The sequence below is a fragment of the Ipomoea triloba genome, chromosome 1 (assembly GCF_003576645.1).
Source record: "Ipomoea triloba cultivar NCNSP0323 chromosome 1, ASM357664v1".
Classification (NCBI taxonomy): Eukaryota; Viridiplantae; Streptophyta; class Magnoliopsida; order Solanales; family Convolvulaceae; genus Ipomoea; species Ipomoea triloba.
The window spans coordinates 24,600,562-24,613,811 of NC_044916.1; the positions used below are offsets into that span (position 1 = coordinate 24,600,562).

Consider the following 13,250-nt stretch of genomic DNA (forward strand, 5'->3'; position numbering starts at 1 on the left):
ACCTTTCTTGTTGCCTTTGTTTTAGTTACTTACCTTTTTTTTTAGAATTTATGTTTTGATGCGTTCATTGTGAATAAAGGGAGTTCCGCCATACCATTGCACTTCAATTGGTTGTCTTCTTGCACTAACATTGTTTTGTGTAGCTTGGAGAATAGAGGCAAAATAGATGCTTTGAAGCTTAAAGTGTGGAAAGGAAGGAATGCTCACTTGGTTGTAAACCTCTTATCCATTCTAATTTTTATGCCCCGTTTTTCAAATTTGAAGTGTGGAAAAAGAGTTGTTGTACACGTTCCTTGCACACTTGATAAGCACTTGCTATTTTGCAACCACCAAGGGTTATGTTGTTGATACCCCACACCCCCGAAACACTTTTAAAGTGTGGAAAGGGGTTTGCGTGATTTTGAATGACCTTGCTCCTTTATTCCATTTGGTCCTTAAGGCAACATCGAGGACGATGTTTGGTTTAAAGTGTGGAAAGGACGCACGTTGTGCTTATATTGTTTGTTGCTTGAATTGATTGATTGGTTTTGTCTTAGGGGTGTGTTTGATTTTAGGAGAGTGTGTCATTGTCTATACTATCTTGGAGAAGTTTTAATTATGTGCCAATAAAATTTTTTGGAATATTCTTTGAAAGTTACAATTTTGCACCCGAATTGAAACATTGGAACAAAAAAAAAGGGTTCAAAATCTTGTGTTATTGCATGTTGTCACCTTTTATTTTGTTAGGACCTTAGTCAAGGATCTCTCGAAGTGGGAGTGTGCACCCTTTAACTTGAGAAAGATAATATAAGCGAAGTCCGGAATTGAACTAATCTCGGTAGGGCATGGGGCAAAAGATGAGCCTATAGTGAGAAATGTGAGTAAATCCTGATTCCCAAGTAAAAGGCATGAGGGGTTGAAATGGTGAAAGAATGAAAAAGGCTTAAAAATGGTCACTCCTAGAGGTAAAATCCGAGGTGAGCCGTCTTGCTTGGATTTGGGGCAACCATTGCACCGTCTTGGAACAAGCGTAGAGCTCTACATGAAGTCAGTTGTCCCAACGACGTTATCCTAGAAGATGAGAAAATAGAGAGGAGGTGAGCCACCGGGTGACGTTATCCGAGGGGGTTGAGAAGAAAGAGAGACCGCCCAAGCCATGGAGGTGAGCAGTCCATGCCCCTACCCTCATTTACTTTTATGCATAAGGGCTTTGGCATTCGGTTGGACAACTGGTTAAGTGTGCACATCGTTCCCACTAGGGGGATCGGCTTTAAGGCCTTGGCAAAATAGAAGGTCAACCCCAAATCGAATTGCATGCTTGGAATGGTGTGAAATGGTTTTCTAAGTGCTTGAATTTGATCCTTAGAAGTTTTTGTTTCATTTGCATATTCTTAAAATTGAAATGGCACATGCTTAACAATCTTGGTAGATAGTATAGAGAATCTCACCGTCTCCGGTTGGATACCCCCTAGATTTGCTTGACCAATTTATTGATTGAGTAACATAGCTATCTTTGGCGCTTAAATGATTTGGGCTTAATTGTGAATTGCTTGAGGACAAGCAAAATTAAAGTGTGGAAACTTTGATAGGTGCCAAAGATAGCTATGTTTTGTGGGGTAATTAAGAGGTATGATATGCTATAAATGAAGTCCTTTAAGCCTACAACATGTTAGAATAGCTCAATTTCATCAAATCTACACTTATAATAAGAGCCAATAATGTTAGACCCTTAACTGGAACTAAAAAATTGTTGGTGTAATAGTCTGCTATAACATATTGTACTTTGTGTTCTTCTTATTGTGCAACCTCCAATTAAATTTCTAATATATCCTAATATTTTATAATTTTATCCAATTTTTCCGTTAAATATAACGGAAGTTTAACATTAAATTTTTTAGGCAATTTGTTTCTTTATTGCAGTTTTCAAACAAATTGGCAATATTCTATAATACAATTCTGTATGGATTCCTAACTTAAAATTAGAATATGGAAGTCTTAATAAGATTCTATAATACAATTTTGTATAGATTCTTAACTAAACCATTATTCTACCCAAAACAACAGTATATAAACCCCTCCCCTTTTCACCGGTATTCACCCAAAACTAAACCTAACATATTCTGCAACACACCATCTACTTGACATTCTATAGGTATGATTGTCAAAATATTGTCATGCTAATTCTATTATTTGTATTTGTACTCATAATGATTACAGGTAAAAAAAATCAATGATGGTATACTCATTAATTAGTATAACTTCAATATCGTTATGTAAATATATCTATTGTATAATCTATTCATCTATACTTGTATCCTTGAATGTAATGTTGTGGATCTCATTATATTCCTCTATAATCTACACATTTTAGTTACTCCTAACTCCCTAATCTATGGTTTTTGAATTTATGTTGTGGTTTCCATTATATTATTTCATAACATCCTTTATGAACATATTTTCCATGACACAAGGATATTAGTAATGAGAAATGCAGTAAAGTTAATTGATATTGACACACAAACTGTGGGCTGGAGTTGTACAGTTCATGTCATTAAGAAAAAACGAACCAAAAAACGCTATTGGAACACCTAAGAAAAAGTATATGCTCATCGTATTTGAGGATGAAACAGTAAGTAAATAGTAAAATTTTTCTCCCTTTATTATTATTATTATTATTATTATTATTATTATTTTATTTTTATCATTATTAGTACTATTATTCTTATTATTATTATTATGAAGATGCTCTCATTCACCACCAACATCATTGTAAATGCTATATCTAAATGCAAGGAACTCGGGTTCAATCAATAGTGTTTGTTAATGGCATTGGAATGTATGATATCACTTTACAAACCAACAAGTGGTACATCATCTCAAATGTCATTGTCAAACCTGTCCGGATGAACTATAAAGTACTTGATCACAAATACAATTACACATGGATTTTAAATGGTCGAACATGTGTCCAAACAAGTGACAATGATGACACGCCATTTGCTCCCATGTAAGTAGTTTATTTGTTTCTACTTATTTTAGTTGCAATTTAGCTATTTACAATTTCGTTATGTTTTATTAAAATATACAAGCATCGAGACTATTTCTTTGATTCTTATTAATTTAGCATTTTTTCTCTCATTATTATATGACTAATTGGAGGAAAACTAATTCAAAAATATGCATTGGGCATTGTTTTAATCACGCAACGCGCGTGTGATAACTAGTATAGGTATAAGAACTAATAGGGGTTGCGTTTGTCAAAAATAGCACAAGCTGTAATTTTGCAGGGCATTCCTGCGACAGTTCAGTAAAACGTCATAACCGGAACTAAGAGTGTCCAAATGAGGTGATTCAAGTTTCTATGGAACCACAACTTCAAGGGCTACAACATCAATGCAGAAAAAAAAAAGGCTGAATCTGGGTCCACATACGTGTCTACTTGTGGACATGGCGTGGAATAATTTCAGTAGCCTCCCACGCGTGGACAACTGCGTGGATCAGCTCTGGGAGCGAAAAATTACTATTTAAGCAATGTTTTTGGCTGATTGAAGCATCTAACATTTCCTTCATCTTTTACTAACACTTTAGCTTAGATTTTCCTCTCAATTGAGAGCATAGCTTAGGGATATTGAATCTTAAAGATTGTGGATTACTAGCTTTGGATTTGGTATCTCCTAAACATGATTTACATTTGTCTTTAGATTTCAAATTGCAATCTCTCATTTGATCTTCAATTGAATTTGAGATCTCTTTTGTTTTCAGTTATCTAATATGCTTAGCTAGATTAGATTTGGAGATTGGATGTTCCAATCTAGTAATAATGTTTGATTTGATTCAATTCTTTCATTGATTTGAGGAATGTTGATCTAGGGTTCATATATCTTGTGTGGTTGATGATTGACTAGATTGGTGCCTATTTGTGGCCACAATAGGTAGCCAAGTTAGGGGAAGTATAGATTGCACGATAGCGGGTCTATATGGGTCCTAATCGGCCACATCCCTGCCCTTGGTCCTGAAGGACGAGGCCCAGCAGTAGTGGTAGACCAAGTGTTTGTCGAAATGCCCCATCCGAATGAGGAATCGGGAGTTCGGAGTGTGGCATCACCTGGTAATGGTGTCGTGAGCTCCCTTGATCGAAACATAGTCACATTACCTAGAACCCCAGTAGTAGTATCAAACATGAGAACTAGTTAGGACATCCATCTCCTTGCTTACTAATTGTTTTCCCTTGCTTTACTTTTGCTCCCAAATTCCTTCTCTATGATTTCTTTTGTTTTAAGTGATTCTTGTAAATCTTGCCTCTTAACGTCCTAAATGCCAATACTTAATTCGATTCCAATTTGTCATCCTTGTAAACACGACACTCGGGGAACTTTTTCTCCTTTTTACCCTCTTATCATTTCATTCCACCACCACTAAAACTACTCTTTCAATGGCCCTTCGAGTATAGTTGAGAGTTGAGACCTCTTCGGAATAGGAGTAACGCTCAGCTATGGTGGGGCTGCTTGCTTGGGCAGCAGATGTGGTCGGAAAGAGCGGACACATCAACGGCGCCGACGACGACGATCCAAATTCCATCCCGTTGATCTTGATGGACGAGCAGCAGGCCTACGTCCAAGAGCTGAATCGCAAAGCCGCCTCTCTTAGCCACGCGATCCAAGATCTGCGACTCAGACTTTCGCCTCCCGATATCTCACAGCGCATTCCCCACCTCCACGCCCACTCCCTCGCCTCCAATGCCGCCCTAGCACTCCAGCTCAATGCCCACTCCGCCACCAAGGAACAGGCGCAACAAAGAGAAGTTACACTGGAAGAAGAAAATGCTGATTATGAGAAGGCTATATCAAATTGTAAAAACAAAATTGAAGAGAAACTGCAGGAAGCAGATACACTTCATATTAGGTTAAAGGAAATGGAACTGTTCGAAGAAAACTTGAGATCTGAGTTAGAAAGTGCGCTAGCTGCAGTTGCAAACCAGTCCATAAAATCAAATAAAACTGTAAGTAACTCTACAATCATGGTTGATATTGGCACAGAATCTTCAAAATCCACACTAGCAGAGAAGGTAGAGGACAAGAACAATGAACTGGCATCAATGGAAGAACTCGTTCAAGACCTTGAGAAAAAGTGGGCACAAGTTCAGGATAAAGCATTGAAACAACCCTCTCCAGCTCAACGTGAGAAATTACTGCACAAGCAGCTTCACAGCCTAAATGAACAGCTTGTTGCCAAACAGGCCCAAGTAGAAGGCCTTGCAAATGAGATTCATATAGAAGAAATGAACCTATAGAGATTGAAAGGCCTTCAAAGGCGGTCTGAAAGTAGCAGTGCAAGGAACAGGTATGCAAGAAGTAGCAGTTTTTTCAAAGGACGTGCTTCATCAGATTATATTGTTGACCCTCGTCAGAAGCCTCCTTATTAGGTGGATGGCCGGATTGAGGCTATTCAGAAAGTAGTGCTGCTAAGGTCAGGTTTTGTTCTCTATATTTTAGCTCTACATATCTTGGTGTTCATCAAGATTTCATTCTAAAAAGTAGTATGCATGTTACATGTCAAATGCATTGAAGCTCATCTTCAAAAACAAAATAGAAGGCTTATGCTTATTAAAAGTCTTGTCCCCACTTCTGATATGTCATGAATTTGTTGTTAATGAATGTGCAATTTCTGGTACAAAAAAAATAAAAATAAAAATAAAAATAAAATGGCCCTTCCCAATTTTTGGCCAACGTAGTTCCTTGGTGAGGCTTACTAGCCTCCCTCCGTCTTAGCCCAAGTTGCTTACCTGGAATTAACTCGGGCATACCAGCACGTCGTGATATCACTTCACGGCCGCTGGTATTCTGCTATGTTTCTACAGGCTTGTTCTCTTCGTTTTTCAAATATGTTTAATTCTATTTTCAAATTTTTATATTTTCATTCGGGCTCATACTACATGGTCCTGCCCAATGATATGAGCGCCTTCACGGGTACCCTGGCTTTGCAACCATAGGTCATGGCAAATGGAGTTTCATTGATCGTTGTTCACAGGGTATGGTGGTTCTATATGCCCATAGAATGGATGGTAATTTTTCGTACCAAGTAGAACCTATCACTTCTAACCTCTTTTTTATCCCATCTAGGATAATCTGGTTCATGTTCTCGACCTAGCCGTTCGCCTATGGGTACGCTAATGCCACCTTGGTGTGTTCTACACTAAAATAGGCACAAAACCGATCGGAGTATGAGTTATCAATCTGTTTTCTATTCTTAGACACAATTTGCAGCGGGAATCTAAATCTTGTGAATATTTTCGAGATTTGAGATGTGGCGTTGTGGCTTACCATGGAGAGATGTGGTTAAATGGTTCATGTCCACCTACTTATCATGAATTGGTTTTAAGTAAGATATGGTGAGCAGTAGCTAATGAAGTCTATGGTTAAGCGTGTTTAACTTCTAACAGTCACGGGATGGGTGACCCCTTGGGAAGTAAGCATAGTGCAGCGCTGAGATCCATCACTCCATATGAATTTGCAGCATTGGTACTCCATATTGTAAGCTAGGGGTTCTGCATCTACCAACTTGGTGAAGTAGTCGATTTCAACGATTATGAACATCAGGCCCCCTATTCGCTTCAAAAAAGGTCCCAACAAGTCGATACCCCATCTCGCAAATGGGATAGTTGAAGTGAATAGAGTATAATAGGGGGCTGGTCTGCCCGGCAAGACTACAAATTTTTGGCAGGCTTGGCAGCGTTTCATATATTCCAAGCAATCGGCTCTAATACGGGGCCAGTAATATCCCTGTAGAATTACCTTCTGTGCGATTGTCTTGGCACCTTGATCGGCAGCACAAGTGCATTTGTGAATATCTACGATTACTTGTTCGGCCTCTACCCTAGTAAGACATCTGAACAATGCCCCCCCCCCCAACATAATTTAAATAACTTGCCTTCTAGCATTGATAAGCACCAAGAATAGTATAATTAAAGGGTCAAAAGTAGGATAGAATAGGAAGTTTTGCCACCCGTTTATGACAATCTCGTGCATTTTTAACTCATATGTGATCAAACCTGTTAGGAACATCATGTAATAGGTTTTGATGATACCAACTGTTAAGTAGAAATCCCCAAGTCTCGATACATAGGCAAAACGCTGTAAGTTCGACAAGTAAACCAAGAGCGAAAATACAACCGGGTAACTTTGAGCTCAACTCGGAAAATATTTAAGCTTAAGGTAAACCTGTTTGAACATCTTAGAAGTCTCGTGTTGTAATCATATAGACAGATCAGAAGAAAGCATGGGACAACTCTGGAGGAATAAGGGTCTGCGAGACATCAACTAAGTCTCGAGACATAAGCAGAGTTCGAGAGGTAGGACCTCTCGATACAGTTATCCAGTTCGAGACATAAACAGAGTTCGAGAGATAGACCTCTCGATATTTGAGTTCGAGACATCAAGCGATCAAGATATCAACCTTGGTCTCGATACACTAACAATTCTCCAACAAAGCTGAATGACGGTCATACTTAAAGTTTGGAGAAGAAGAATATCATGGAGATGGAATAATGAAGAGGTGCCGAACGTGAAGATTTCAAAATGGGCGGAAATGGATGACACGTCAGATTTCCACCACAAACGGTCAAAAGGTGCACCAATGCTGAAGTGATCTGATTCCCTACAAACAAGGAATAATGGGAATATAAAAAGAGTAACTTTTACCAAAAGACGAAAGTGGAGCATGGACTCAAGAAAGTGAACTATGGAATATTCACTACAAGACAAAGAGGTTCAAGTTACAAGATCACCACTCCATGAAATATGCTGAAAATATGCAAGACCCATGATCAGCATGGGAGACAAATTTCAAACGGAATAATTTTCCCTCCAACGGAATTATTCCTCTACTCTCATATATAAGGACGTAAAGACACAGAAGAAAAAAGGGGAAAAGAGAGAAAAAGGAGTTAAAAAGAAAAGAGGTTCGAAATTCTTAAGAAGTGTCTGTCTAAAACGTTCAAGTGCAAGTGCTTAACTTGGAATATCATCCTGATATTCAAAACAGCGAGAAAACACATCTTAGTGTTTCAAGAGAGTTACAAAGCTTAAACTGTTATACATCTAGAAGGTGACCGAAGCTGCTCTACATCGAAGTTGATTCAACGATAGCTTGTGGTCAGATTGGAGTCTGTTACATTCAACTGTGACAACCAAAAACACCTTGCTTTGGATTAAGCAAGAGAGGTGGAGTAACCTGGCTGCTGTCCGAGCGAAAGAAACCTGAGGCTTGACGCGGGCTTGGTGATCAAAGGTCAAGTGCTCGAGAGGTGGAGTAACTGGAAGCGGGGAGAAAAACCTGAGGAGAGGCGGAGTAACCTGGCTGCTGTCCGAGCGAAAGGAACCTGAGGCTTGACGCGGGCTTGGTGATCAAAGGTCAAGTGCTCGAGAGGTGGAGTAACAAGAAGCGGGGCGAAAAACCTGAGGCTTGAGGCGGGCTTCGTGATCAAAGCTCAAGCGCTCGATATTGTACTAAAAAGGGAAGTTTTTAGTGCAATCCTTCCAGGGAGTTTCTGGAAGAAGAGTGGACGTAGGCGGGTTGGCCGAACCACTTAAAAATCTCTCTTGCATTTACTTACTGTTTTTATCTCTCGCTAACCTCTCGATTGCACTGCATATAAACGCACCTCTCGAACTAACTCAAACTCGTGCTAACTAAAAGGGGATAACATTTCCGCTGCGCATAAAACTTTGTCTTCACCTCGTGAGGTATCGAACCTAAACATCCTAAGTTCAATACACACGAGAGGTCGAAAAGATTTGCAAAATCTTATACAAGTCTATTCCCCCCCCCCTCTAGACTTGTACCCCATCCCCTTGGGACCAACAATTGGTATCAGAGCGAGTTCTCTGATCGATATAAACCTTTGTTTATATTGCCTAGAGATCCTTCTTTGAAAAATCTTCTTAAATATTTTCAAAGCACGAGATAATTTTTCAATATGGACAGCATGTTGTCGAGACATCTTCTCTTTGATCTTAGCAGGTTTGACGACTGGAAAACACGCATGCTTGCGTACTTATCAGCCCTCCATGATGAGATGGCCGAGGTTATAACTTCTGGACCAGTCAAGATCCTAATGGTTAATACTGCTGCAGTTCAAACCCAAGAAACACCAAAGTACATCCCAAAACCTAGGGAAGAATGGACCAGTGATGATAGGAAGAGAAACAACCTGGACAATATTGCCAAGGATATTCTCTTCAGAGCTATAGACGAAACCATCTTCCCAAAAGTGAGGAAGTGCAAAACGGCAAAAGAGGTATGGGATACTTTGATGTTAATTGGTGAAGGTGACGAACAGGAAAAGGAAAACAAGCTCACCGTGGCCATGAAGAAGTTCGAAGACTTCAAGATGAAGCCAGGAGAGAGCATCGACAGCATGGAGTCTCGGTTCATGAAGCTCACAACCGAGATCAGTGACCTCGAAAAGGAGATCCCACAAAAGGAGCTGAACCTGAAGGTCTTACGTGGCCTCACTAAGGAGTGGGAAGTAAAGGTGATCACGATGAGAGATCACCGAGATCTGAAGGAAACCACAACAGACAAACTCTTCCGGGATCTCAAAGCCTTCGAGTTCGAGATGTTCCCAAGAGATGAGGACATTGTGGATCGACGAAACGTAGCACTTGTTGCTGAGCAACCATCCACATCTTCAAGGTCAGACTCTAATCCTATGAATGTTATGTCTGACGAACAGTTTGCTCTCTTTGTGAGAAAGTTCAGGAAATACATGAAGATGAACCAGGAGAGCAACAAAAGTTCACCTTCCTCCTCAAGAAGGAAAAATGAGAGATATCCATCCAGAAGGACGGAGGAGGAAAATCAGGGTCTATGCTACAACTGTAGAAGACCAGGACATTTCAAGGCCGAATGCCCTTACCCACTAGTAAGCAAGCATCAGGGCCAAGAAGGCAAGGATTCCAAGAGAATAGAGGAATCCAGGGAGAAGCCAACACAAGGTGGCTTCAAAGGATCATCAAAGACGTATCAGCGCAGGAAGGCGCTTGTTGCTGAAGAATTCGAGAGGACAATCGAGGAGTCCGAGACGTCAAGCTCCAGCGAAAGCAGCAGCAGCTCAGAGGATGAGAGGGGGCTCATCTGCTTATACACCGAGGAAGAGGAGAATCAATGCCTAATGGCCATTGACAACGAGGTAACCTCTACTCCTACATCTCGCTGCTCTACTTCTACCTCTCGTTGTTCTTCATTTAAAAGCGATGAGGACCCCTTCGAGATGTTGGAATCGCTCAGAAGGAACCTTAACATCGCCAATAGCACTCATGCTAGAGTGATGGATGAAAACAGCAAGCTAACTGCTGAAAGAGATATGCTTAAGAACGTCTCGAAAGAGAATTTGGAGCTGACTCTCAAAGTAAGTGAGTTAGAAGCCAAAGTAATCCTACTATCTGAAGAGTGCAAAGCTCGAGAGACGAGAGAGCTTAATCTTCGAAAGGTCATAGCATCATACACTAATTCCTCCAAAGCTATGGAGAAAATGGTGGTTGATCACAGACCTACAAGTGATAGAACCGGTCTAGGGTTCCATCAAGACCATCTCTCGAGAGATAAACAGACCAATGGTTTGGGAACTTCAAGAAATGGAGGATCTCAACCCAAACCAAATAAAGGTCATAAAGGACCAACAGAAAAGACCAGAGTAGCTATTCATAAACCGTCCCTATACACCAGCAATGGAAAGTATAGGAAAGCTACGAAGAATGGCCGGGTAAACAATATCGAGAGATCACCTTGCTATCTCTCGCAAGGCCATTCCAAGTACAAAAAGAGCTACACTCCATATAATGCACCTCAAGGCAAATATGGAAGGTCTGAGATCCACATAGTTAGGAACTCACGGATGGAGAAAGGAAGACTCTATCCATCTAGTGAGAATTGGTCATCAAATCACAAGTTCTGGAAGAAACCTCACTTTCAGCAATTTCACATGACCAAACAGCGTATGAAAGGCATGGTGCATAAGCCGGTCGAAAAGTCTCTACCTAAGTTGATTTATGCACCAAAGAGGCCTAAAACCTTTGCTAGCATTCCTTATAATTATCAAACGTACAATGGCTACATTGCGCCTAGGCCTGGAATAATGGGCACAAGGTATAAATGGATGCCTAAACTCACTAACCCACCAGGACCCAAAGTTTGGGTACCTAAACTTGCTTAATTGCCTTGCAGGACACCAGGGACATGTGGTTCATTGACAGTGGATGTTCGAGACATATGACTGGAAATCTAACACTGCTTGAGAACATCCAACCTATCGAAGGTCCCTTGGTGACATTTGGCGACAACGAGAAGAAGGGACGCACAAAAGCTGTTGGTGAAATTCAAAAGAATGAGCTGGTTATTAAGGGAGTATCCTACGTTGAAGGGCTCAAGTTCAATCTCCTTAGTACAAGCCAGTTCTGTGACAAGGGCTACAAAGTTATCTTCACCAAAAGCAAATGCCAGATTATGAGCGAGGAATCTCTCGAAGTCGTCTTGGAAGCAGCAAGGAAAGGAAACATGTACATAGTGGATTGGAGGTCTGCAAAACCATCCCTATGTATGCTAGCAAGGAGCAAGGAAGATTTATGCTGGGATTGGCATAGTAAGCTTAGTCATCTGAACTTCAAGACTATCAACAAGCTTACTAAGAGGAACTTAGTGGAAGGACTGCCCAAAGTGACGTTTCGAAAGGATAAAATCTGTGAGGCATGTCAACGTTGCAAACAGATCAAATCCTCTTTCAAGAGCAAAGCCGAGACATCATCCACTAGACCATTAAGTCTTCTTCACATGGACTTATTTGGCCCAGTGGATCCACCCAGCATAAAGGGAAAGAAGTACACTCTTGTGGTAGTGGATGACTACACAAGATTCACTTGGACCGTGTTCTTAACCAAGAAAAGCGAGACAAAAATTGCCCTACCAAATCTCTTGAAACAAGTTCAAGTTGAAAAGGAAGTCTCGATACTAAAGATCCGGTCAGATCAAGGTGGAGAGTTCGTTAATCAAGTAATCGAGAGCTACTGCAACGAGAACGGAATTCATCATCAACTATCAGCTGCTCGAACACCTCAACAAAACGGGGTTGCTGAAAGAAGGAACAGAACTCTCAAAGAAGCCGCAAGGACCATGCTCTCGCAAGCCAACATATCACAAGGATTTTGGGCAGAAGCAATCAACACAGCGTGCTACACCCAAAATCGGTCCTTGATAGTAAAAGGAGTTGGAAAGACTCCATATGAGTTGTGGAATGGAAGAAAACCGAATGTAAGCCACTTCCACTCATTCGGGTGCAAATGCTATATTCACAACAATGGGAAGACTCAACGAAGAACTTTTGAAGAAAAGGCAGATGATGGAGTATTTCTGGGATACTCATCGACAAGCAAAGCACTCAGAGTCTTCAACAAGCGGAGTTTGGTGGTTGAAGAGTCCATACATGTTACCTTTGATGAAAGGGCATCAACAGATCAACCATCAAAGACAACGGAAGCTGCTGAGGAAGATCAGCCAGAGTCTATCGAGAGATCAAACTTACCTCTCGAAGACAAGCAGTCGATAGTTCGAGACGTAGCAGAACTCCAGTCAGAATCAGATGATGAAGAGTCTACCAAGAAGAAAGCGCCTGACTCAGTTGATCAAAACCAGATCATAGATGTTCAACCCATATCTCAACCTTCAATGGAAGTATCAACTGAGGAGCCGCAACCCGACCTAAGATGGCTGAGAAATCACCCTGCTGATCAAGTGATCGGAGATGTACGTGACAGAGTTCGAACCAGATCAGCTTACAGAGAAAGCATGTCTGCTTGTTTTCTATCCCAAATAGAGCCTAAGGTGATCGATGAGGCTCTAAGCGACGCAGATTGGGTGCAAGCAATGCAAGAGGAACTTCATCAGTTCGAGAGGAACGACGTTTGGGAACTAGTTCCGAGACCTCATCATCAGAATGTCATTGGTACAAAGTGGGTTTTCAGAAACAAGATGAATGAGGATGGAGTTATTGTTAGGAACAAGGCCAGACTTGTTGCCAAAGGCTACTGTCAGGAGGAAGGAATAGATTTTGATGAAACCTTCGCTCCAGTGGCACGTCTCGAAGCCATACGCATCTTTCTCGCATATGCCGCCTTCAAAGACTTTAAGGTATATCAAATGGATGTCAAGAGCGCTTTTCTGAACGGACTTCTCGAAGAAGAGGTGTACGTTGAACAACCTCCGGGTTTCTTGAAGGACGT

At 40.9% G+C, this 13,250-nt stretch overlaps 1 pseudogene; it reads left to right on the forward strand.

The window, feature by feature from the left end:
• Positions 1–4,471: 4,471 nt before the first annotated feature.
• On the forward strand, positions 4,472–5,652 carry LOC116000420 (annotated as a pseudogene).
• Positions 5,653–13,250: the final 7,598 nt, after the last annotated feature.